Source organism: Pelodiscus sinensis, chromosome 5, assembly GCF_049634645.1.
Source record: "Pelodiscus sinensis isolate JC-2024 chromosome 5, ASM4963464v1, whole genome shotgun sequence".
NCBI lineage: Eukaryota > Metazoa > Chordata > Testudines > Trionychidae > Pelodiscus > Pelodiscus sinensis.
In genome coordinates this window covers 108,313,815-108,340,954 of record NC_134715.1, presented here as the reverse complement: position 1 = coordinate 108,340,954, position 27,140 = coordinate 108,313,815, and the positions used below count along the sequence as shown (strand labels likewise).

At 46.1% G+C, this 27,140-nt stretch overlaps 1 long non-coding RNA gene across 4 annotated transcripts in view; it reads left to right on the top strand.

The window, feature by feature from the left end:
- LOC112546628 (uncharacterized) overlaps nucleotides 1-26,560 on the top strand; it is a 120,815-nt gene extending 94,255 nt beyond the window's left edge. For all 4 annotated transcript variants that reach the window (XR_012904367.1, XR_012904366.1, XR_012904368.1 and 1 more), the window contains one exon: nucleotides 26,335-26,560. This is a non-coding gene — a long non-coding RNA (uncharacterized LOC112546628). The remainder of the gene's footprint in view (nucleotides 1-26,334) is intronic.
- The last annotated feature ends 580 nt before the right edge of the window (nucleotides 26,561-27,140 follow it).

The following is a 27,140-nucleotide window of genomic DNA, read 5'->3' as shown; positions in this document are numbered from 1 at the left end:
CCAGATTACTGCGCTGAGCCGACAAATAGCTGATTAGCTCAACGCAGGAGCCATTTAAATTTAAATGAAGCGGCGATTATTTAAATCACCGCTTCATTTTCCTATGCCGGGTAGCCTAATCTACATGCCGCTGTCGCCAGAGGCATGTAGTCTAGACATACCCTAAGGGAGTGAGGGGAAAGTGCTTGCATTCTGTACATGCCTCTCACACCTGGCTGGTGACGGGAGCTCAGGTGTAGAGCCAGCCAGGTGTGAGAGACATGCATGGATTGCAAGCACTTTCCCCTCACTCCCTCAGCGTCTGAGGAACAGGATGAATAGGCAGCTGCATCCCGGAGTGCGCGACTGAAATGGAGTCGTGGCCTGCCCAGCTGCCTTTGCTACTGTCAGTACCACCTCATGTGTGCCTAGGAGCCCTCTGCAGGCAATTTAAAAGTGTGTGGGGCTCCTAGCTGCCAGCTCTTCTACCATGATAGTGTAGGTGACTGGGAGCCACTGAGCCCTTTTAAATCATCCCTGGGGCATAGCTTCCTTTTTCCCCTGTCAGTGGGCCTGCCATGGAGGGTGCATAGTGGCCTAATATGGGAAATGAGGAGACAAGCCCATGACTCCACTCTGTGCTCTGGATGGCCATGCAAGTTGATGCAGGAGGAAACTGAACCCCACAGAGGTGGGTAGCAGTAATTATGCAAACTCTTCATGTCTGGGAGTTCCAGGCAGGTAATCTCCTTCCTCACCATGATTTCTCTGAGACCATGACCTCCCTGTCCTCTGCACCCACAACATGGCTAGGTAGAATATAGCCCTTAGATTATCTTATTCCACCCTGCAATTGAAGTGAAGGTTTATATCGGAAAGGAGCCAATGAAATAGTAATTAGTGTTCTGATGACTACATCTGCAATTTCAAGATTTAATTTTCTTTGTTGGGGCCTGCATAGTCAGCCTTTAAGTTGCAGTTCAGCTATTTTCTTTGTGAGTTAAATGCTTTCTTTAAAGAGAAGAACAGTCTAAATGTATAGGATCTTTATCATCGGATCTGGATAAAGTTCTACCCAGAAGGTTTGAAATGTTAGCAAAAAGTTGAGCCTAGCACCAACAACAAGATGAAACTGTGGTGTGGTTAATAAAAGGGAAGAAAATCTTTGGCCGTGTCTACACTGGCACAATCTTGCGCCAAAGCGGCCGCTCTTGCGCAAAAACTTGCTGCCTGTCTACACTGGCATTGTGTTCTTGCGCAAGTAAACTGACGTTCGACTGTATAAAATCAGAGCTTCTTGCGCAAGAACTATGATGCTCCCGCTCAGGAATAAGCCTGAATTTCTTGTGCAAGAATGCCCTCTGGTTAAAATGGCCATCAGAGCTTTCTTGCGCAAAAGCACATGCCTGTGTAGATGTTCTCTTCTGGAAGAGTTTTTGCCCAAGAACTCTTCCGCAAAAAAGTTCTTGCGCAAGAAGCTGCCAGTGTAGATGTAGTCTTTGAAATCAATATGTAGATGAACAACACACATAGGCATTTCATGCATGTACCAAACTGCAGATATTACTTGATCTGTGCTTTATATCGATCTAATAGCCACCTTAAAAAAGAAGCTGTTACCGTTAGAGAACATTAGACTATCATTAAGAACAGCAGGGTTATCCTACCTAACTAATGTATGCTATTATTGATCCTAGTTATACACATGAAAGGACATTTATCATGGTGTGTTAAATTCAATGTCTATAGCAGAAAGTTTGCTGTATGACTTATAGGTGTTTAACATTATGTTTGAGAAATGCAAGCAATCTGTAAATAGCAGAAATGTAGTGATAATAGTATGTTCTATGCAAAAATACTCCCCTCAAAATCATAGAAGATTAGTGTAGAAAGAAACCTCAGGAGGTCATTGTGACGGACCGGGCCGTATCTGGGCACAGCTGAGTGCGTCCGCTCAGGGCGAATTGCTCAAATCCGGGGCTCCTTACAGTCCCCCTGACTGGCGACCTCTCCAAACAGGCCACAAACCAGTCCCACAGAGCGCTTCAGCAGCCTGCCTGAAGCCTCCCGAGCAAAACCCCTGCGACACCCCAGCAATATCCGTGCCCCAGATGGCCCCGGGCCTATACACAGGTGAGGGGTCCTAGCACCCAATCCCACCTACCCCGAACAAGTTCTGTCCGGTTCCAAGAAACCAGCCACAGATCCCTGGTCAATTTACCCTCTGGACCTTACCCACAAATCACGCTGGGCCAATCCTTTAGAATCTATATCTAAAGGTTTATTATTACAAGAAAGAAAAGCCTGAGAGTAAGGTTATTAAAGTACAGTACGTTACATGCACCGAATCTCCCAGTCCTCGATGCAGGCTCTAGCAGAGATGTTGCAGCTGCTGGTTTAAAAGTTCTTATTGCACATCCTGCGATCAGGATGGGTTCACAGGTCTTCCGGGCTCTTCAATCCCTGCAGTGCTGCCTCTGGGATGAAGTGCTGAGCTGAGAACAAAATGGCATCGACCACATGGCCTCTTTATATTCCTTCCTGGCCTCTTCTAGTCTGCAGCAAGTCACCTGGTCAGAGGCCAATCTCTGTGTTTCCTGCTGGCTGCCCTCAGGTGACAAATCCCATTCTTTGGGTGTGTCCATAGCCTATTGAGAGTCATTGTCCCACAGGGCTTTGCTACTCAGCCTGTCCATAGCCATGCTTAACCACATTCACAGAAATATTCAGCTTCCACACAGATTACAGATTCCTACCTACACACACAGACATTATACACTCACATAAATAGCGTACATAAGATCAACAAACAGTAATCTCCCATTCAATACCCCACATGGCTCCCCCCACACCAATTTCTGGGGCCAACACCCCCACCTAGGGGTGCAGCAGCGATCTGGCTGCTTCCCTCCAATTCAGCAACGTGACAGTCATCTAGTCCAATCCCCTGCTTGAAGAAAGACAAACCCCAGTTAATTCATCCCAGGCAGAACTTTGTCAAGTCAGGGCTTAAAAACCTCTAAAAATGGAGATTCTGCCATCTCCCTAGGTAACTCATTCTGGTACTTCATTACTCTTAGGATGCATCTAGACACCAATGTTATTTCAGATTACTTCCGGTATCCTGAAATAGTATTTTCTGCATCTTGACAGCACACCCATTATTTCAAAATAGCTTTTGAAATAATGAGTGCACTATTCTGATGTCTCTGCAAATCTCGTTCCACGAGGATTAAAGGAGATTTTGGAATCGCTCTCTGTTTTGAAATTAACTTGAAATAAGATACGCAATGTGCGTAGCTCAAATTGTATAGCTTATTTCAAGCTAAGGGTGCAGTGCAGATGCACCCCTAGTGAAATAGGTTTCCCTAATATCCAACCAACCCCTCTCCCACTGCAACTAGAGACTATTCCTTCATGTTCTGTCATCTACCACCACTGAGAATAGTCTGGCTCCATTCTCTTTGGAACCCTGCTTCAGGTAGTGAAAAGCTGCTATCTAATCACACCCCCCCCCCCCCCCCCGACACAGGGTGTGTCTAGACTACCGAGTTTTGTCGACAAAAGTGGACTTTTGTCGACAAAACTATACCAGCGTCTACACTACCGCTGAGTTCTGTTGACATAATGTCGACAGAACTCAGCAGTTTTGTCGACGCTGGTATACCTCATTTTACGAGGCATAACACCTTCTGTCGACAGAGTTCTGTCGACAGAAGGTGTTATTGCCTGTAGGGTTGCGTCCAGACTACGGGGTTCTGTCGACAAAGCAGCTTGCTTTGTCGACAGAACTCAATGTGTCTGGACGCTCTTTGTCGACGGAAGTTTTGTCGACAGTATCTGTCGACAAAACTTCCATCGACAAAACGCGGTAGTCTAGACGTACCCACACACACATTCTTCTCTTCTGCAGACTAAATAAACTCAGCCTCTCCTTGTAAGTCATGTGCTCTAACCCCCTTTTCATTTTTTCTTTGCCCTCTGTTGGGCACTCTCCAAATTGTCCATATCCTTTCTGTAGTTGGGACCCAAAACTGGATGCAGAACTCCAGATTGGCCTCATCAGTACAGAATAGAAGGAAATAATCACTTTCCTCAATCTGCTGGCAATGCTTCTATTAATGCAGCCCAACACCTGTCTTTTTCAGATGGTCAAGCTGCACTGGTATGCTTGCCATGCTTAACTCATACGGTTGCCTCCTCATAGCTGCTTGGACATGGTGGCAGGCCACTCTGGTGCCTGATCTTGGCCGATCAGCTGAACACCATGTGGGTAGTCAGCCGAAGATTCTTTGGCTGGTGAGGGAAATGTCCTTCCCCTTCCTTGTGTCAAGTGGCCAACAGCAGATCCCTTGAGGAGATGGTGGATGAGCTGCGACCCGAACAGCCAATGGCGTCGGGTGGATGAACTGCTGAGACCAGTGCTTTGAGACACGGTCCCCCCATCTACTTGGACCTCCTTGCCATTGGTTCTAGGCTGTGTCTTGGTCAAGCATCGTGTAGTTGCTGATGTGCAACAGCATCTCCACATAAAACACTATCACGCATAGGTGCTTCCTTGGCTAACCACTTCTCTTTCAGCCAATACCCGCCATACCATTATCTGAACCAATCATCACGGTGGACAACCAAGTGCTGGAGAATGTCAATAGCTTTCCTTATCTTGGAAGCTATCTGTCCAGCAATGCTGACATCGACGATGAAATCCACCTTTGAATCTCCACTGCCAGTGCAACTTATAGATGTTTACAGAGGCAATTCTTCGATTACCATGACATCAAGAGGCAGACCAAGGTTGATGTCTACAATGCCATAGTCATCTCAAAATTGCTGCATAAAACTGAAGCCTGGACTCCCTATAAATGACATATAAAAGATTTGGAGAAATTCCACCAAAGGTACCTGAGGAGAATATTGGACATCACGTGACAGGATAGATGGACCAATGTTAGTGTCCTTGCAGAGTCTGATTCTTGCAGCATCGAGGCAATAGTCACGCACAAGCAGTTATGATGGTCTGGTCACATGGTCAGGAAGCCTGACACACGCTTGCCTAAACAGATTTTCTATGCTCAGCTGAGGACCAGGACAAGGTCTCGTGGTGGGCAGAGGAAGTGCTACAGAGATGTTCTTAAGAACATCTTGATAAAGTGTGGCATTGACACTGACACCTGGGAGAGGCAGGTGAAGGATCGGGTAACTTGGAGGACAGTGACCAACACTTTGGGTATGTCTAGACTACAGGCTAACGTCGACATCAGTTTTGTCAACAGAATCTGTCGACAAAACTTATGTCGACATAGAGCGTCCAGACTACATCGCTTTGTCGACAAAGCGATCAGCTTTGTCGACATAAGAGCATCCAGACTGCAGGACGCTCTGTTGACAGAAGGAGGCACCCGGAAGCCATAAAGCCCTGGCACTGCTGCATGCTCTCTGCAGAGACACATGCTTAAAGGGATACTCCTGGATAGCCATTGCTCTGCTCCTGCTTCTAGCTTGCCAACCTTTACAGGGAAAGCAAAGCTGCTGCAGTTTTCCTGGCTCTGGTTGCCGTGCTTTGTCGGACACCACAGCTGTGTATTATCTGGTTTGTCTGTTTGTTTGTGTGTGTGTTTGTTTGTGTGTTTGTTTGCTTGTTTACTTGGGTTTAGACTTTTTGGGTTTTTTTGTTTGTTTGTATTTTTGTTCTTGTGTGCGTTTGTTTGTTTTGGTCTTTTGTTTGTGTGTTATTTTGGCTTCTTTGGGCATGGAGCCTGAGCTGCCCCTGGGCAGGCGATGGCCCCACACCATGCTGCTGGAAGCTATGCTTCATGCTCAGGAGAGCATGCTGACCTTTGCAGAAGAGCTGGATCCTGAGGCCAGCGTTGAGCCCCTCGCTCAGGATCCAGCTGCAGCCCTGCTGCCCTTGCCCCCCAACTTTTTCCTGGAGAGGAGGGTTTGGAGGCTGGACACCAGTTCGGACTGGTGGGACCGGCTAGTGCTACAGCAGTTGGACGACGATCAGTGGCTCAGAAACTTCCGGATGCGAAGGCCACCTTCCGGGAGCTCTGTACCTGGCTCGCCCCTGCCCTGCAACACCAGGACACCCACTTGCGGCCTGCCATCCCCCTGGAGAAGCGCGTTGCCATTGCGCTCTGGAAGCTGGCCACCCCCGACAGCTACCGCTCTGTGGGACATCAGTTTGGTGTGGGGAAATCTACCGTTGGGGCCGTCTTGATGGAGGTAAGTCACTCTCGGGGGACAGTCCAGGGGGCAGTCAGGACCAGGCACAGGGAATTGGGGATAGGGTGGCACAGGCAGAAGCCCTCTCAGCCTCCCCCTGCCATGGTGCAGGGCCAGGGAAGGGATTGTCTGGAGGACAAAGGGGGGAGCACTTCTCATCAGGTGAGCCAATCCCTCTAAAGTCCTGTGCTGTGTGTTTCTATTTCTCCCATTCTGCAGGTGGTGACGGCCATCAATGCGGAGCTGCTCCACAGGACCATTCGCCTCGGAGACCTGCAGAACATCCTGGCTGGATTTGCGGGGCTGGGGTTCCCAAACTGCGGTGGAGCACTGGACAGGACCCACATCCCTATCCATGCCCCACCCCATCGAGCGGCACAGTACATCAATAGGAAGGGCTACTTCTCTATGGTGCTGCAGGCTCTGGTCGACCACAGAGGACAGTTCACGGATGTTTGTGTCGGGTGGTCAGGCCGTGCACACGATGCCCGTGTGTTCAGGAACTCCTACTTGTACCGCAGGCTTCAGACTGGGGCATTCTTCCCAGAGAGGAACCTGGCTGTCGGGGATGTACAGATGCCTACTCATGAAGCCCTACACCGGCCACCTAGACGCGAGCAGGGAACTGTTCAACTCCCACCTGAATAGGGCTCGCTTCCAGGTGGAGTGCGCCTTCGGCCGTTTGAAGGGCAGGTTTAGGTGCCTGCTGACGTGGCTGGACATGGGGGAACACAACATCCCTGATGTGGTTGCAGCATGCTGTGTGCTGCACAACCTCGTAGAGAGGAAAGGGGAGGCCTTCCTCCCTGCGTGGAGGACACAGATGGAGATGGAGGGGAGGCAGTTTGGGCAGCCCCGGACAGCTGCCACCCGGCAAGCCCACCAGCTGGGCCTGTGCATTCCGGAAGCCCTGAGGGAGCAATTCTCACAGGGAAGCCCCTGATTGTCCCCAGGGCCTTCCACATGTGGGATTGCCCCATACCCCTGGTGCCTTCCTCCCTGCAACCCCTCCCTGCCCCACATTCACCCATTCTACTCAGTCCCCACTCACTGAGAATGGAGACAGGTGATGTTGAAAAATACAGTACACTTTATGTAACTGTTTTTTTTGTAACAATTGAAAATAAATAACTCTTGGATTCAGAGACAAAATAAAAATGTTTGCTGTAGAAAATAAAGTGCTTAAAAAATGCTTCCCTCAGTTTGTGTCACTGGTGGGAAGGGGGAATGTGAACGTGGAAGGGAGGAGAGAGGCTCAGGGCTGAGGGGGCTGCCTGGAGGCCGAGATCCTGCTGTTTTGGCTCTGGTGGCCTTGTCGCGCTTGGCTGCGCGTGTGGGATGCCACAGAAGGGGGCTGGGGCTGGGGCTAGGGCTGGGGCTGGGGCTGAGGAGGGGGCAGGGGCAGAGGAGGGGGCAGGCTGAGGAGGAGGGGCAGGAGCAGAGGAGGGGGCAGGCTGAGGAGGAGGGGCAGGAACAGAGGAGGGGGCAGGCTGAGGAGGAGGGGCAGGAGCAGGCAAAGGACCGGGGAAGGCCATGGCCCCCTGGATGGCAGCGCAGATGTCCCTGCGCTGCTGCCTAAATTCTAGCAGCAACTGCTGGCGCCACTCGGCATCTGCCTCCAGCCTCCTTTCCATGGAGTCCTTCATCTCGTGAAGGACTCCAACGTGCTGGTGCACCAGCTCTAGATAGGTGCGCCAGTGCCTACGGGTGCCCTGCAGCCGTCTGGGTGGTCGGGCAGGTGGGGCGCCCCCCTCCTGGTCAGCTGGTCCGGCTGTGGAGGACAAGAGGGAAAAGTCGTCAGTCAAGCATGCTCACCCTTTCCCTGAGAGTGCATGCCCTTCTTCTTCTCATCAGGCAGTGCCTGTGCTAGGCTCAGAGGCTGCTCATGTGTGTCTCAGTAAGGCATGGTGTGTCCTGGCCCAGGCGGTGTGCAGGCCACCGTCATACCCCCCCGCCCCCACGCATCCCCCATGGGTGAGCAACACGGATGAGTGTCGGGCCACGGTCGGGGTTCCCACTGAGTGCTGAGAGGCCTGCAGCTGTGAGGCTGTCCCAGCGTCTCCAGTCCATGCCTGCATGTGGCATCCCTGCCTGCAGGAACAAGCAGTGCCTAGCAGCCGTGTGGATGTAGGGGGGTAGCACGGTCCTCCCTGAGGGCAGCCATGGGTGTGCTCTCTCCCTCCCCCCGGCCCTTGCTCAGCATGACATGTTAGAGCACTGCACCGTCCCCTTTGCTCCCGCCTGCCCTGCCCTGCCCTGCCCTGTGTGTGTTGGACCCTCACAGCACTCACCTGATGTTCCCTCCCTGGAGTCCGAGGTGGTCTGAGAGGCCTCCTGTGTCTCGAGGCCTGGCTCCTGGGTGCTGTCCTCCTTGTCTTCCTCCTCCTGGAGCTCCTGGTCCTCCAGCAGGTGTTCCGGCTGCTGTACAACCGGGGTCTCGAGCCCAGACTCCACCAGTCTCTCAGGAGGCAGAGGATCCCCTGCCCCCAGGATCCTGTCCAGGTCCTTGTAGTACTCACAGGAGTACGGCTTTTCCCCAGAGCGGGAGCTCTGCTCACGGGCCCGGACATACCCCTGCCTCAGCTCCTTAACTTTCGCTCTAACCTGCTCCAGTGTGTGGGGATGGTGGCCTTGTTTGGCCAGGTCTTCTGCCATTCTGGCAAAGATGTCAGCATTCCACCTCTTGGTGGAGTACATGGCCTGGAGGGACTCCTCCTCAGCCCAGAGGCCCAGGAGGGCTTTTATCTCTGGCCCTGACCAGGAGGGTGCCCGGCGCTTTGAGCCCTGGGGATCCCGGGGGGATGATTCCCTGGAAGGGCCGGAGGGGTTTGGGGGGGCTGGTCCCTCTGACATAGCTCACCCACAATTGAGCAGTACAGTTCTGATCTGATCTGGAGCTCGCTTGCTGCCAGAGTGCTGCTCCTGGGTGCCTGTGCCTTTTAAAGATGGCTACGGGCAGAAACAAAAGCGTTGCAAGCTGTGGCAGGAGTGTCCACCAGGGGTTCTCCCTGGAGGCCTTTTATGTCGACATAACTTTTCCCCTGCGTCCACACTGCTGTTTTGTCGACAGAACTATGTCGACAAAGGAGTTATTCCTCGTAGAATGAGGTTTACATACGTCGACAAAACTGCTGAGTTCTGTCGACGTTATGTCGACAGAACTCAGCGGTAGTGTGGACGCAGGTTTAGTTTTGTCAACAAAAGTCCACTTTTGTTGAGAAAACCCTGTAGTCTAGACACACCCTTTGAGATGATGCAATGTCTCCATGAAGAAGATCAGAAAGCCCGACATAGGAAGCGTGACTGGACCTGTATTGGCACCACTGGTGTCGGCGCCGCTGAAGATAGAGACCTCACATGCAGCCACTGCCAGGGAGTGCTCCTTGCCAGAATTGGCCTAATTTCTCATCTACATACTCATGAGTTAAAGGAGTCCAAGGGAAATCTTACTCACTTCAAGAGATCCCAGAGAAAAATGCAGCCCAATATGATCTTAGGCTTCTTGACAACAGTCTGTGAAGGATACTTCCCCATAATCTTGGGACCTACTGGACTGAACAATGATTTCTGAAAGTGCTGAAGAGCAACACTCCCTACCTAAGTTATTCAACGCAGTACTAAGCATGCTAAAGCAGCTGGTGATGATGGCTTGGTCAGGAACTCCAGAAATAGCCATTGGAATTTCAGGTACCTAAAATAAAAGGGTAACTCAAAGCATATAATTATGATGCAAAAAACATAACGGGTTTTCTGTTCAAAATCGTACTGGGGTATGATGCTGGACAGTCAAGTAGGCATAGAGCAAGTTTACATCACAGGCTAAGTCAACCTATGTCATGCAACTCCAGCTACATGAATAACATAGCTGGAGTTGACTTCCTGTGGTATCTACACCACACTGTGTTGATGAGAGGAACTTCTCATTCTGGTGGAGTACCAGAACTGACAGGAGCAAGTTTGGCAGTCAGGTTAGTGGGCCTTCTTTAGACCTGCTAAATTAAAAGCCAGTGGATCAATCCACCTGCTAGTGGAGACAGACCACTAGATTCACAAAGGAACATAGGCATTGTTATGCTGAGCACCATTTAAACATGTACACTATCACATCTCTATTAGGAAGCAGTACAATAAGGAGTAACCACTTTGTTATTGGGCTAAAAAATGCAAGCATGAAATTGACCTTGTAGCCTAGGGATTAGAGCACTAATCTATGCTGTGGGAACACCAGGTTCCCCTCCTCCAATGGCTAATCATTTATCCAAATTGTAGCAATTCCATCAGGAAAGATTGAGGGAGACCTTCATTACAGTATTACACTGCCACCACATCTAACTTGTAGGCACCTGAAAAAATCTCAGGAACACCACCGTGATCTACAAAGCCTGAGTTAGGTGCTCAGGCTTCTATACATTTCATGAGGAGAGATAGGTGCTCAAGAAGGAGATTCACAAAATCCAGTACACTGGTAGGGAATAACATAAGCTAGTAAATGGGAGATGCCATGTAGAGGGTTATGAACTAAGCCTTGCCCCTTCCAGGGAGTTTTGCATCTATCTCTGCTTGGGAGCCTTAACTGTGAGCCTTCTCCTGGAGTCAGATGCATGAGGGATTTCTTGCAAGAAGCTAAGAAAGCCCGACTTGTAGCATTCTGCCCCATGGTTAGGGTACTTATCCAGGTTGTGGGAGATCCCAGTTCAATACCCCCTCTGCCTAAAATGGAAAAGATACATGACAAGGGATGTACTACCTCTTAGCCGAGTACCTGAACCCTGGGCAATATAATACCGTGATGTAGGTCTCCCTCAATCTTTCCTGCTAGAACTGTTCCAATTTGGTGCTATGCTGCTGCCTCTGATACAAGTAACTAATACTTCTGATACAGAGAAAGCAGCATGGGGAGGGAAGGGGGAAGCAGGAGGCTCCCTGGAGCTTGTGCTCGTGGGGAGCGTGCTTAAAAGACAGTTCCCCACGAGCACTGGCTCCCACCTGCTCTCCCCTGTTTTTATGCTGCATTCATGTATAATCATGTATATCTTTTGCAAAGAAAAGATGACTCAGATTGTCCTCTATAAAAGTAATATACTTGACTGAGATGGATACTGCCATATACACTAACAGCTGTGTTACGGCACAGTACAATGTTATGTTTCTGGCTATAATGCTGACACACCAGGTGTCAGTTATCCTTAGGCCCCCTAAGTCCCACTGAAAATGGACAAATACACAACTGGAAGCCATTTTGACTCACTGTGTGTTAGTTCTGTTCAACTAGATATTAGACTTATAAAAATATGCTTTAAGCTATATGGAATGTTTGTGCATTGTTCATCTCATTTATAATATCTGTACCTCATGTTGCAAGATAATATTGAAATGTGTGTTCTGTAACTGAAAAAATGTTAATTTTAGAACAAACAATTTGCATTATAAGTATCTGCTGGAAACATCAACAGAATCCTTCACAACACCCCTTCCTGTCTTTACACCCTTCTCTTTGCCCCCACTATATGCGTGTACACACACACTCACACACACACACACACACACACACACACACACACCCTAAGGAACAGGATAAAGCCATAGGTGTGCTCAAAATTGTGTCTTACTATTTTAGTTTCCCCATAATTTTTGCTGAGTTCTCTAAATTCTAAATATTTATTTCAACTTTCTAAATACAACAAACGTAATATCATTAGAAGTGCTAGTACTGTATTGCCCATCCTTCACATTTTGTGGTACACCATTAACAATATGAACAGAAAATATATTAGACTACTTATTTAGCAAGAAAGACAGGAAAAGAAAATGAGATAAAACATATTCTGTAGGAATCGTTATTTTAGCATTTCCTGACTTTTTTATTTTAAATGTGCAACCTCAGTATTGATTCAGAGATGGTTTGGTTTGGTTTTTGCATTTAATATAAAATAGAGATATATTTCTGAACTGTGTTTTCTTCATGATTCTGAAAGTGTTAAAGAGAAACACATTTACAAAATGAGGCAGAATGACCTTGTAGAGAACAGTTTGCCACGTGCCAACATTTCTTTTTTTCCTTTGCACACAGCTTCTAATGGAAAAGTACTGCCTACCCTCTGTAAATTATTAATTTCTTCATGTTATCAGATACTGTTGATGAAAAGACAAGTGGCCACAGCACTGAATATCTGGGTAAAATGAATGCCCACTAATACACTTTATACCTTTTATATGTTTTCATCTACATTCTGTTAAGCTCAGCCTTGCACTGGGCAATAGACAATTACACACTTTTAGCAGCTCACAAGTAATAAGCCATTTCTGTTGCATTATAGGAGCTGACTTAGACAAATGAATTAATCTTAGTTACAACCTTCAGCTGATCTAAGATGTCTATCAAACTTTAAACTACTATATAGTCAGGTTTGTATGAACCTAAAAACAAGACAAGGCTGAGATCCTTTTCATGAGCTAGAACATTTTATATTATAGAAGTCACAGTTTGGATACATTGGCAACAAAGACTATTGACACCTTCTTAGCCAAATGGTAATAATCATTATCAATTTAAAAAATCCAATATAAAGAGACAAGATGGGTGGGGTAATACCTTTTATTGTACTAGTGTCTGTTGGTGAGAGAAACAAGCTTTCAAGCTACACAGAACTCTCTCATTGTCTTGAAGAGGAGCTCTGTTTAGCTTGAAAGCTTGTATCTCTCATCAAGAGAAATTGATCAAATAAATGATATTACAATGTGCATTCTGTCTCTCTAATGTCCTGGGATCAGTCTAGTCCAACAAAGGAAAATAACACACCAAACACTTTATAAAACTAGCAAAATTAAGACTTCTAGTAATAATGGCACAAGCACCCAAGAAGCTCTAACTTTTAGTATATTTACCATGTACAAGTATGAGGTATTTATAGAGAAAAAGAACACATAAGGGATCCACCAAATAGCCCACATTGTTCAATATTGCTACATCATAGACTGCTATATTTAACTTCCCCACCATAAACAGTAGGACACAAGGTACAGTAGGCAAGTCAATAAGGGAGAGCAGATGTCCAAAAAAATCTAATCTACTGAAAATTACCTTTAGGCTCATTCATATAGGCCAGAAAAATGTGTTCCAAATGGCAGCCAAATACATTAGAACTAGTAGCAGAATGACCTAACCATCCACAATTCTTTCAACATCAGTTTAGAGGGTTATGAATAATGTTGGTTATATCTAGAGCAGTGATTCTCAAACTTTTTGGCCTATAGCCCAACCCACTCACCACAAACTTTTCAACAGACCATCAGCCAACCACCCATGATGACAAAATGGATGCAAGAGGGGTAGAGGGAAAGGTCTGAGTGGAAGATAGGATGTAGGAGCAAGTTGGGGATAGGAGTCTGGTTGGGAGGTTGGATGCAGATGGCTGGGGGCGTGGGGTCGAGGTGGGAGGGAGGATGTAGAAGCAGAGTGGGGGTACAGGATCTCAGTGGGATGGGGGTGTGTGAGAAGGAGGGGCACTTCCTGCCATGCCTAGCTCCAGCCCCTGCTTCTCCCATTAGCTGGGATTGCAGCCAATGGGAGCAGCAAGGAAAGCCTTCAGGCTTCAGTTCCCTGCAATCCCATTCCTCCAGCCACTGGCAGCAGCAGCAGCAGTGCATGGAACTACTTCCTCCCCTTGCAAGCCAGATCCAGTTTTCAAGGCTTGGGCTTCCCCTCACCCTGCAGCAGGAAGTTGGCACTGGTATTCTAATCCTACAGGGAGGCATGACTGGAGCGATTGTGGGGTGGTAGGTGAGGGGCTGAGCCTTGAGCCTTTGGTCCACCTACAAGATGGCCATGGACCACTAGTGGTCCACGGACCACACTTTGAGAGCCACTGGTCTAGAGCTACTGAAAATGTAGATTCAAATCCCAACAGGATCAGTTCAGCACTGAGGCCTTATGAAGAAATAAAATAACAGGGCATATGTGTGTTTGTGTGCGTGTGAAGATAAACTGCAGAGCTAAAATGCAACTTAAGCATCTATTGGATTTCTCTATTTGCACTTTTAAAAATTTATTATCCTTGTTAGGAAAGCCTGTGACACTTCTTGTGAGAAACCGAAAGCCATTACATTGTGTCCCATTATTTGATGTAGATGATAAAATGGATTACATGGGACTTCTGGTCATGTAGTATGAGATGACTGCAAATGTAGTCAACCACCAAGAGGCCTCAGTCAGTACTGATGTAAGCAAATGAGATATTGCTGTCTTCACTGGAATTACACATGCTTTTGCCAGTGATGAATTAGGTCAACACGTTTTGTATTGTACTCTGAGTTAGTAAAAACTACAACAACTAAAACCCAACAAACCACGTACATGTATGTTGAGCCAAATGACTTTTAAAAGAGGATGGAATTCAAAAATTGTTCTTACACTGATGTTTGCTATTAACAAGCAACAGATTTGAAGTCTGAGGCTGTCTCTCTTACTCACTTGAATAATGCTTGAATCTGAAGTAAGTTGTATGGACTTCAGTCAGACTAGTCATGAGCAAATATTTGGAGAATTGGACCCACTATACCCATGATACTATTGTAAGATTTAAGAAAATGAATACTTTCTGTGCAATAATTGTGGTGAAAATCCCCTAGCTATACTATTCAGATATGGAAGCAATAGATCTGGTTCATGTTCATGTTACTCATTTGTCCATATTATTGAACCAGCATAGGATCTGGCACAATTTGCTGGAACTCTTTGCTCAAGAGATACTAAGTTTTAGAATGGCAGTGCATTGTTCTTCCTATATCTGACTCCAGCTAATGCTATTAATCTTACTGGGCATAAGCACTAAATTTAACTTCAGATAAATAATAATTATAATATGTACCACTATAATAATTGTCACTTTTACGGTCATGAGTGATCTACATTTAGCATCACCCTTGCTGGCAGAGAGAGGTCAAAAAATAAATGGACACACAGATATACAGGGCACTATAAGAAGTTAGCACTCCTGCTGTGCCTATTTTGAGTATAAATAGAGGCGTAGAGTCTCCAGAGCTATTAATCTGGTATCTTCAATGTGAACTAAAACACTTTGGGGTGGAAACTTGTTAGGGGAGAATCTGAGGAGGTCCTTTTGCTGGCTCACATTTTGTAAAACACAACTCTCCAAGCAATCCAGTAAGTGTTGATTCAGTGTCAGCTCCCCTGAAAGAGTCTTCCTGTGTCTGATACACTTTAATCACATGCACTGAAAGCTGCAATGTTTGTTCATTTGTTCATGTTTGTCCTGAATTACAATAACGCATTTGTGTGAGCATGCCTTGAGCAAGGAGAAGACAAGCAAGTGAGCATGTCAGCGGCAAGAGTGGGTAACGGGCAGAGAGGATGTTGCCTTTGCATAGACTCATTAGAATGTTGTAGCTACCTTCTCTATTGCTTGTCTGCACTGATCATGGGAGAAATTAGTGACGGGATGATTAAGACAAATGCTGCTACTGGTATCTGGCACCATTCTTTCCCCCTTGCTTTGAACAAATGCAAAATAAATTAGATAGCAAAGGAAACCCTACTGTATTGTATTGTTGCTGTCACAAGAACTTACTGTTAAGCTGTTTACAAACTCCAGAATAAGTAACGTATTTGTCAGGAAAGAATAAGTGCTGCCAACACTGATTGTTTCACATTTCAAGGGCAAATTGGAAACTGTACGTTCACAGCGAGGGAACATAGCTCATTGGAAGGATGTTCCCATAAACACTTTGGGGAAATACGACAACCTGGCTACTGGCACAATGCATCACAAACTACTACCTGTGTGGCACACGTAGGAGGGTGAAGAGCTTCAGGTGTACAAAAGAAAAGAAAGAAAGAGAATGAAAAAGACCAAGCAGGAGCAAGAGGGGAAACAAATCAGAAGAGAAAATAAAAACACTCAAAGCACCCCCAGGACTTTCCCTTTGTAAAAAAAGGGAGTTATGACAGCAGTGCTCTCTTCTAATTGGGGAGTGAACCAGGGAAAGTTTTGAGGTCCCAAAAAGTTCAGATTACTTCTCTTGAGTGAACACTGAGGAGTTTTTTAACCCCTCTTCCCATCTACCCACCACAAGAGCAATGATATTGTTCCAGGTGAAACCTAGTTCTTGCCTTGCACCAGAGTGACAGGACTTTATTATACACAGGGATTCTAAGGATAGGATTATAGCTGGCAGAGGGGAAAGGAGAACGGCAAGGGAAGAAAGATTCCCTCTGCACTACTGTCTTAAGGAAAGAAGTCACTAGTGGGGACAAGAGAACAGCCCTGCAGGCAGGTAGGAATTAGGTCTGCTATGTTAAGCTTCTACATTCATGTACTGCTTTCCATGTTACTTCCTCCATTCAGAATCCTTCAGACATTCATTGTGCATATATTCAGAGATAGTCGAAGATTTCTGTGTGTGAATAAAGCATTGTGCAAGCATTCCAGACAGAGACAATAGTGGGACAGAGGCATAAGAGCAGTGAAAGGGAAGGACAAGAATCAGGTGTAAGAGGAGTGAGAATCAGCATTTGTCTCTTTGGAAAGGAAAACTTCTTTTTGGGTATGTTTACACTACATAGTTTTGTCAGAAAAACAGCTGTTTTTCTGACAAAACTTGAGGAACGTCCACACTGCAATTGCATTCTTCCACAAAAAAACTGAAAGAACAGAGGTTTTTTTCTGACATTGGTAATCCTCATTCTACGAGGAAGAAGCCTTTTTGCAAAAGAGCTCTTTTGCAAAAAGGTGTGCGTGGATGGGGAAGAGGGAGTTCTTTCGGAAGAAGAGGAAAGAGGAAAAAGCACAAATGCCCTGGTGGCCATTCCATCCATAGCAATCACAGCTTACATGTGAGAGAGCATCCATTCAGTCTGGACACTCTCTTTCAAAAAAGCAGATTGCTTTTTCGATGCATTTTGGCAGTGTGGATGTTCTCTTTCAGAAGACGTTTTTTCGGAAGATCTCTTCTAAAAAGCTCCTTCCAAAAGAAGCCTATAGTCTAGATGTAGCCTTTGTGAGTGAAGTGAGAAAAACAGTTGGCATAGCATGGTTGAAAACTTTCTGTTAAAACCTTGTCCAGTGGACAAAGGTTTTGACAAAATATAATTTTCATCAAAAGTCTGTTTCCTCAAAAATTTGGTTTTATATATGAAGATCTGGTTTCAATTTTTGGGGGGTATGGAGTAGTTTTCGGCTGAAATTTCAGTCTTCAAGCAAAAATGAAGGATTTCAGTTTTTCAATAAGGCTATGTCTAGACTGCAAGCCTCTTTCGAAAAAGAGCGTCTAGACTGCAAGCAGTACTTTCGAAAAAGCAAGCCGCTTTTTTGAAAGAAAGCAGCGAGTGAGTCTGGATGTTCTCTTTCTAAAAAGCCCTGTTGGCATTCAAGAACACCTTTTTTCAAAAGAGCACTTTCGAAAAAAGGCGTTCTTCCTCGTGAAATGAGGTTTACAGCCGTCGAAAGAAAAGCCGCGTTCTTTCGATTTAATTTCAAAAGAACGCGGCTGCAGTCTAGACGCAGGTGAAGTTTTTTTTTAAAAAAAGGCTACTATTTTCGAAAAAAAAACCTGAGTCTGGACACAGCCTAAGATAACAATCTTTTCAATGAAAACTCTTCAAATCCCATCATTTTATAATTTTCAACCAGCTTTACTGGGTGGCTGATCAAAACTAAGCAATACATGTCAAATTTTTGCAAGCAACCACTTACAACCAATCTACAAACCAAGAAATACTAGCTGAATATACTTGGCTCATCATTTTGAAGGACAAATAAAAATGAGAAAAACACTTAGCTGTTCATGGATAATTCATGAACAGAACAACAAAATTTGGCAGATAAATTATTCTTTTTGGATTCTACGCTGAGCTCTGTTGCAAACACTTCCATTTTCCAGAGCATGACATACAGACTCTCCTTTTTGCATCTACCTTCACTCAAATTTGCAAAGAAACAGGGTTTTCTCCTTTCTTATGGAAAGGTTGTTTGATAGTTTCCTCAGACCAACATGCCTTGCCTATACAAGTAGTCTTTGTTAGATAATTATTTTAGAGGGCTTGATTTTAAAATGGCAAATAATATAAATAAGGTAAACATTGGGGGTTTGTAGCCCTTGCACACGATGAGTGCTCATATGCATTAACTCTTATGAGACTCTTTGGACTATTAATTCCCAAGTATTCTAATGAAAACCTTCTCCCATTTAAATCACTGGCAAAGCTTTCTTTGACTTCATTGAGAAGATCTTAATCTTCCTAGGACAAAGTCCTGTAGCTCACTCCCTACTAAGATTCAAATCAATAAGAGTTCCCTGCCTACGAGCCTGATAGTGCTGGATCCATGTAAGAATTTGCAGTCAGGGAAGGGCATAAAGAACTTCATTCCCTTGTGAAGGTTGCATTATAGTCAGACAGAATTTCAGCACCTAAACTTTGGGCAACACAGGGTTACTGCATCTCTCGCATGCCAAAGGAGGAGAATCAATTGATATGGCCCACATCAACAGAGCATTTGAATACCTGGCAATAAGTTATTAATTTTTTTGCTCATATCATCCCTCTGAGGTAATGAAGTATAATATTCCCAGTTTACAGATGGGCACAGAAAATTAAGGACCAGTATTTAAAAGTGTTGTAGGCATCATGGCACTCAGCAAAAATCTCATTTTCAAAAGGGCGCTTTAGAATCTACATCCCACTGGCCAATGACAACAGGATCAAAACCCAATGCTCTTCTTCCAAGAATTTGACACATTTACATAAGAAGTCATGATAAAAGTCCACTTGGGTCTCTGACCCTGCCCTTCTTCTGCCACTTGGGACTCCTGTTAACAGTGAATACGAGCACTTCTTTTGGTGATGAGAATCTACTATGCACCCCCCAGAAAACATGCATTAGTCCCACCAGTACTGAAGAAGTTACTGCTCACTATTAAAGACCTAAAACACTACAGCCAATTGCTTACCTTCTCTTTTTCAAGTAGGTAAATAGAGAAGTCCATTCAGTGTCAGCTTTCATCTTCCAGTATTTTGGTTCCCACTTAGACTGGCTTCAAGCTGGGGCATGCTACAGCATGATACAGCACATACAGATACAGCACATATTGCTCTGGAGGATACCCTCTTCTCTTTAGGAAAGGAGGAGGGAAGGATACTATACTCATCCTGCTGGACCTTTCTGTGACATCTTATATAATTGTTGATCACCAGATAGTATTGGCTTGTTTCCAAGAGGCTGCAGGGATCAACAGAAACACCCTGAAATGTTCTCTGATGAAGTACCAACAACTGTCACGGACAACACTGAAGGGAATAATTTGAACTACTGATATACACTGCTGGGTTCAAAATGTGTAACTTCCCAGGAAAGAGACAAGGGCATCATTGTGCCTAATTTGATGAAAAGCTGTACTCAGTCTGCAGGGGCAGTCAAAAGAGCAAATAAAATATTAAGATGCATAAAGTATGGAAGATAATCTAAAACTCATAATAAGATAATGCCAGTATATAAAACATCATATAAACATACTCTTTTTGAATAATGTACTGAGCTCAAGATGTGGTAGAAATTGAAGGGGACCAAAGACAGGCAAAAGAAATGACTATGGATATAAAAAGATTTCCCCATAAGAGGAGATTGAAAAGAATGAGACTGTTTAATTTACAGAGAGAAGGATCATGAGGAGATATCTTTTATTGACCAACTTCTGTTGATTGAAGGGACAAGCTTTCTAGTTTCACAGAACTCTTCCTCAGGTATGGAGAAGATAACCAGGATGAGGTAAATACAAGGCTGAATAAATCGTGAAGTATAACAATTTCTTGCATGTTGTAGGGAACTCTTTAAATGAGTTGGGCTAATAAGGACTAGCAGACAGTAAGGAATATTGCAAATTGTTATAATGATCCATAAAATCAGTGTTTCTGTTAAGTCCATGTTTCTTAGGGTGCGTCTACACTGCATACAGTGAACCCTCGTTTATCGCGGTAGATAGGTTCCAAACCCGACCGCGATAGCTGAAAATCCGCGAAGTAGGGACACCATATTTTTTAAAACCCTCCCTTTACGTAGTACTGTTAACAAACCACCCTTTAATGTACAGAACACTTAATGCATGTACTACAGTACCCTAAACTAAAACATATTAAACACTTGTTCGGGCTTGTATCCACCTTCAGTGATAATATTCTTAAATGTCTCATTCGCGTAAGTTTCAGCAGCGGTAGTGTCAGCGGAAGCAGCCTCGCCATGCAGGGAAACGCTTTTCAGGCCGAAGCGTTTCTGAAACTCCGCGAACCATCCTTTGCTGGCGGAAAAACGTTGTTTCTGAGGCTGGGAAAAAAGTCCGCGAAGTCGTGAATCCGCGATGGTCGAACCGCGAAGTAGCGAGGGCTCACTGTAACGCCAAATTTGAAATAGCTAACTTGAAATAAGCGCTGTATAGATGCTTATTTCAAAATTGGGGGCCTCCAGCCCTTCCCAGGGTGCCCTGGTGGCCACTCTGGGCACAACCAGGAAAACTCCTCTCCCTCCCCTCCGTCCCTAGAGCCCTTAAAGGGGTAGAGTCTGGCCACAGTGCCTGTGCCAGCTCCAGGTCTGCCAGCCCAGAGCCAGCAGTCACTGCCCCTGACTCAGTGGCCCAATATGAGCCAGCAAGCCACCAGCAGCCAGCCCTCCACTGCTTCCCAGGACCAGTCCCCCAGCTCCCAAGATCCTGCCAGGGGCCGCAAAGAGCGGGCGCCTTCCTGGTCTAGTGCGGAGATCATGGACCTGATTGAGATTTGTGGGGAGGCCTCCAATGTTCATGATCTCCACACTAGATGCAGGAACGTGGCCATCTACAGCCAGATGGCTGCCAGCCTGGCCACCAAGGGCCACATCTGCACCCAGGAGCAAGTGCGGATGAAAATCAAGCAGCTGCGGCAGGCCTATGCCAGGGCCACAGGGGGCAGCTCCCAACCTGGGGCTGACCTAGACACTTGCCCGTATTTCAATGCCTTGGACCGCATCCTGGGGGGCGGGATGAGCCATGCCCCCCAGGTGATGGTCAACCCTGCAGCAGAGGGCCCTGACCAGGGCTTCGGGAAGGAGGAGGAGGAGAAGGAGGAGACCCAGGAGCCACAGCAGACCAGGAGAAGGGTGCTGAGCAGCCAGGGCCCCTGAACCACCCAAGCGGGCCTGTCGCCGGTGTCATCCGAGGCCAGGGAGGCAACAACAGGTGAGTGCTGTCACTGTTCTCTTATGTGTGGGGAGGGAGGGGAATGGAAACCAGGGACTGCACATGTGGGTCTTGCTGTCCATGGATCACACAGCAATCCGTGCATGTGCGAGTATGTGCCGCACCACCCTGGGCATGTGGCCCCAGCTGACTGCCACACAGGGGCCTTAACCTGTTAGCTGCATGCATGTGTGAAGAGACATGACGTTCTCCTGACTTTGAGGTGGGACACAGCAGGATGCCTTCCCTTCACAAGGCCACTCTACACAGAGGAAGGGGACATCCTTCCCTCCCCCCCACACTATATATAGCACAGGGGCATGGGTGTGGTCTTGAGGTAGCTCCCATTCCCTGGGACATTCCGAACATGGCCTCAGTGCAAGCGCATCGGCTTTGATGGTGCAGGGCACTGTCATCCTCACCTTGCAGAGGCAGGCTGCGCTTCACCCACTGTGTCCCCAAGGAGAACTGACCACTTCTCTTGTTTCTCCACAGCCACACCAGCTGCACGTGCACAGTGCACCACCCTGCCCAGGATATGCACCCGCACCGGAGGGCTCCGCAGGACCACCCACGGAGTGGAGAGGTACCAGCAGCAGCACGTGGGGGCACTGCAAGCCCTGCACTGCACCCTCCAGCACTGGGTGCAAGAAGACCTGCAGCTCCGGCGGGAGCAGCTTGCCCAGGGCCGTGCCATCTGCCAGCATGCCTGCTGCCTCCCCAGCTACCACTCCTCCTCTCACTCCTTCTCCCCCTCCCGCTTTTTCCTCCACACCCTCCCCAATCCCCCGGGTCCCTGCACCTGTGGTGCTGGAGACAGTTGGCCTGTCGAGATTTCCAACCCTGAGCCCTGAACCTCCCTCCCTCCCACCCCCGTTTGCATTTGTACAAAGAGAGTTTGTATTTATGAAAATACGTGTATTTTATTTTACACCAGGAAGGGGGTTAGGGAAGGGTAAGTGGAAGGACGAAAGGGAGGAATGAGGCACAAGCTCCCAGTGGGGCACACCAGGAAGACCAGCCTGAGGTGGCTCCTCAGGGTGGCAGCTCTCCCACAGGGCCTCCTGGATACTGACAGCCCCCCGATGGACTTCTGGATGGCAGCCTGCAGCAGGTGCAGCCAGGCTTGCAGCAACATGTCCAAGCGAAGCACCAGAGTGCCCAGGGGCAGCTCCAGCTCCATGTTGCAGAGTGTTGTGATGTCCCAAGTGAGGGCAATCAGAGCACGCTGAGACAAAAATGCTTTGCTGTCCCTCAGCGAGGTAGTCAAGCAAGCAGGGAAACCTGAGAACTGGCTGTCTGGGGGTGGGGGCGGGGGGCGGGGGGCGGGGGGCCTTTAAGCACAGACTTCAGTTAGCCTCAGGCAGCATCCCCGAACAGTAAGTCCTGACCTGGTGCCCTGCCGGAACTGGTTCCGGCCAGCCTTAAATGCGATTCAGTGTCCACTCAATGTGGACGCGCTATTTCAAAATAACAAAATGCTATTTCGAAATGCATTTTGTGTGTAGACACATTATTTCAAAATAATCTATTTTGAATTAACTATTTCAAAATTAGATATTTCAAAATAATGCTATAGTGTAGGCATACCCTAAGAAAGTTTAGGTTGTTTATCAAGAAGATGAAAATATCATCAATGTACTTTAGAGATATCATTGTTTTGTTGTGCAGTTTTCCAAAAATTCTTTATCAAGGTGGCCCAAGGAAGGAATTGGCATATTGGGAATCCATCTTAGTACCCCTGGCTATTGCCATGGTGTGACGGAATGGGCCGTGTCTTGGCACAGCTGAGGGTGTCCGCTCAGGGTGAATTGCTCAAATCCGGGGCTCCTTACAGCCCCCAGACTGGTGACCTCTCCAAACAGGCCACAAACCAGTCCCACAGAGCGCTTCAGCAGCCTGCCTGAAGCATCATGAGCAAAACCCCTCCGACACCCCAGCAATATCCGTGCCCCAGATGGCCCCGGGCCTATACACAGGTGGGGGGGTCCTAGCACCCAATCCCACTTACCCCGAACAAGTTCTGTCCGGTTCCAAGAAACCAGCCACAGAACCCTGGTCAATTTGCCCTCTGGATCTTACCCACAAATCACGCTGGGCCAATCCTTTAGAATCTATATCTAAAGGTTTATTATCACAAGAAGGAAAAGCATGAGAGCAAGGTTGTTAAAGAATAGTATGTTACATGCACCGAATCTCCCAGTCCTCAATGCAGGCTCTAGCAGAGATGTTACAGCCGCTGGTTTAAAAGTTCTTGTTGCACATCCTAGCATCAGGATGGGTTTACAGGTCTTCCGGGCTCTTCGATCCCTGCAATGCTGCCTCTGGGATGAAGTGCTGAGCTGAGAACAAAATGGCATCGACCACATGGCCTCTTTATACCTCCTTCCTGGCCTCTTCTTGTATTCAGCCAGTCACCTGGCCCTCAGCCTCTCTCTGCTGGCAGCTCTTAGGTCTCCACCCTCATGCTTTAAGTGTGTCCTTGGCCCATCGAGTGCCATTGTCCCACAGGGCCTCGCTAATCAGTCTGTCCATAGCAATGCTCAACCACATACAGAGAAATATTCAGCTTTCACACAGATTACAGATTCCTACCTGCACACAGACATTATACACTCACATAAATAGCGTACACAGGATCAGCAAACAATAAGCTCCCATTCAATACCCAACATGGCCCCCTTTTATACCATTGTTGGGGCCAGCACCCCCACCTATAGGTGCATCAGTGATCTGGCTGCTCCCCTCAAGATCCAGTAACGTGACACATGGGTTAGACAAAGTGTTTGCTGTTAAATGTGAAGTTTGTGGTGGTGTGAATGAAATGGATGAGTTTGGCATTATGTTTAGGATGGATTTCTTAGACTTATTCATTATATTGTAGTTATCTGAGGCAAACAGTGATGCTGTAATAGTGAAGGATGTTGGTATATAGGGAGATGGCATCCATCAGGTCAAGGATGGTATTCTAAGGGAGGTTGTTGATATTGTAGAGTTTTGGTAGAAGATAGTAGTGTCTTGAAGGAATTTGGCCCTTTATGTGGTGAATGGTTTGAGAATGGTTTTTGTGATTGCGGATATTCCTATGATGATAAGTGTCATGCCAGATAGGACGATTCTTCCTGGGTTCCCTTGTTTGTGTATCTGGGATTGATTCATGGAGGATGAAGTTGTAGAGATTTTTTGGAATTATTTGGGGAAAGATTGTGTTCAGTAAAGTCCAGGGATCTAAAGACATACTTTTTCTGCTTCCCCAACACATAAATTAAAGAAGATACTATGTAATTCCTATTTCTTTGTGGAGTTTGTCTGCAATTCAAAATCCTTCTAACTACTGCTTCCCTTTTGCCCATTGTGAAGGTTTGTCAAAGCTGAATTTTCTGGGGTACTGAATTGTGGCTTGTTGATGAAATCCTGCAATCTTTATTGCTGTTCCTTCTGTCTGCAACCATCATGGCTTTGTCCCTCCTGTTTCTCTCCTCCTCTGACTCTAATTTACTTCAGACACCATGTTATGTTACTGTACCAGATAGGGACTGGCTACAGAACTTCTTTGTTAGTCAGATAGATACCAGATGTGTTCACCATAAGATCATTTAACGCTCTGCTAGGTGTGGTTGGGGTTAGGTTAAATAAGGTATTTTACACACAGTGTTGCCTAGTAACAGAACAATATATCACAATTTAGTATCCCCTTGCAGGCTGTGGAGTGTCAGGCCAGTACCAGGCCACACTTGCCAAAGGACTAGAGATAGGGCTGATGGAGCACACCCTAGGACTCTGGGACTATGCTATCCTTGACACCTAATCATGAGTATGATTTAGTGGATGAGGAAAGTTCTGTGGTATGAAGACATTTACCTGTTGAACATTTCTACCAGCATGTATGGAACTGAGTTAATGAACTCCTGCCACAATAACCAGAAATGGTGGAGGAGTGTTACTTATCATTCATTTAAATATACACTGTGTTTTTCCAAGTTGATGCAGCATTCCCTTTCCTCCACTAAAGTCGTTTTCATTCTCAGTGCTTGTTCTTCAGGAAGTATTGTCTAGAAAGGGTGCCAAGGGAAGGTATTCAGTGAGACCAGAAATTCTGGCTGAGGTGGTGGTAGTTATCAAGTTTTAAAAGGACCCTTAAACTCAGTTAAAAGGACTTGGGTCCTTTAAATTAGATCCACATCACAGAGAAGGCTATTTTCCATAAGTGATGTGACTTAGCAAAATAAGCAACCCTGTTTAGATATTCAATCCAATTTAAAGTGCTCTTAACTGGTATGAAAACTTGTTATATACCTGACTTACTTAGGCACAATAGTAGACTTTGGAACAACAGAAAATCCATATATAAAACATCCACTGCATACACAGCTATCCTCATGATTTGTTTTCTTTCCCTTTTAATTAGGTTTGCTTCAGGCTCCAGCCATTAACTCTGTTTTAAAACAAACTGTCCAAGGCTTTTCTTTGATAATGGTTTAATTTTAGTTTGTCCTCCACCCACCAAACACAATTAACTTCTATGCCTGGTATCTCTCATCAGACTTTCCTGCGTCTCCTCTATTGGCATGCCTCCAAAGCAGGTTCATTTAACACCCACAAAGTTCTAACAATAGAAATCCTATCTTTACTGATCCAGCTTTTCTCTGCACATCAGCTCCTATGGAGATTTCCAGCTTCCTGTTCCACTTACATCAAAGCTATGAGGTGCTGTGGGCAGCAGTGCTTCTACAAAACTGCTTAATCCTAACAAAGAATGTATCCGGGACATGCCCACCCTAACAGGAGTGAGAGTACTGCTGCTACATTGAAAGAGGGTATAAATATGCTGCCAAGGCTGCTGCTGTTAAGGTAATGACACTAGCTTTGGCTTAGATTTAGTAACCTTTCCTTTTCCTTTTTTTTCCCCAGGAAACAGAAGTGCCAGTTATTCTGAGTACCGATCTAGAATCTCCAGAGTCAGTCACAACCCTATTATATGCCCTCGCCTGCCATTATCTGCATCTAAAACTCCAAAGGATGTCAGCATATAGAGGGAAGATAAGCGTTGCTGTTCTTCCATATACACCACTAAAGGCATCACAAAAAGCTATTTTTTATGCTGCAAATAAATACATAAATAAATAATTATTCTTTATATGCCTATAGTGTCTTCCATCTGTGGGTTTCAAAGCCCCATCCAACAGCCTGACATTGTATAGAATACATAAGCGATACAATACCACTCTGATGTGGGTAGGTAAATGTTACTATTTCTATTCTTACAGATTGGGGAAAACGAGGCCTAATTCTTCAGTGGGAGTTAATATCAGAACCAGGATTTCATTTTCAGTATAAATCAATGGCGGTTGTGGGGACTCTACACATTGGAAAGTTAGGCTGCTTTCATGTGGATATTTAACTTTCGGCACCCAGGTTTGAAAAATGTGACTTATTTCCTGCAGAAATACTACTTTTGGCATGATTCCATTTTCTGCTTAACATCATGGTGAAGCTGACACTATGTGGCCTAACTCTCTGTTAGCAAAGCCAGTGCAAATGTTCGGAATACGAGATAATAGATAACTTTGTATTGAGTGAAATTCTCCCTGTGCAACATGCCAGTTCAAGGCCCATGTGTTGCTGAAGTCATACTTCAGCTATATTTTATGAATATAAGCATTCCATAGATAATTTATCTACAGATATTCAGACTTCACCGATATTCACCAGGGTCA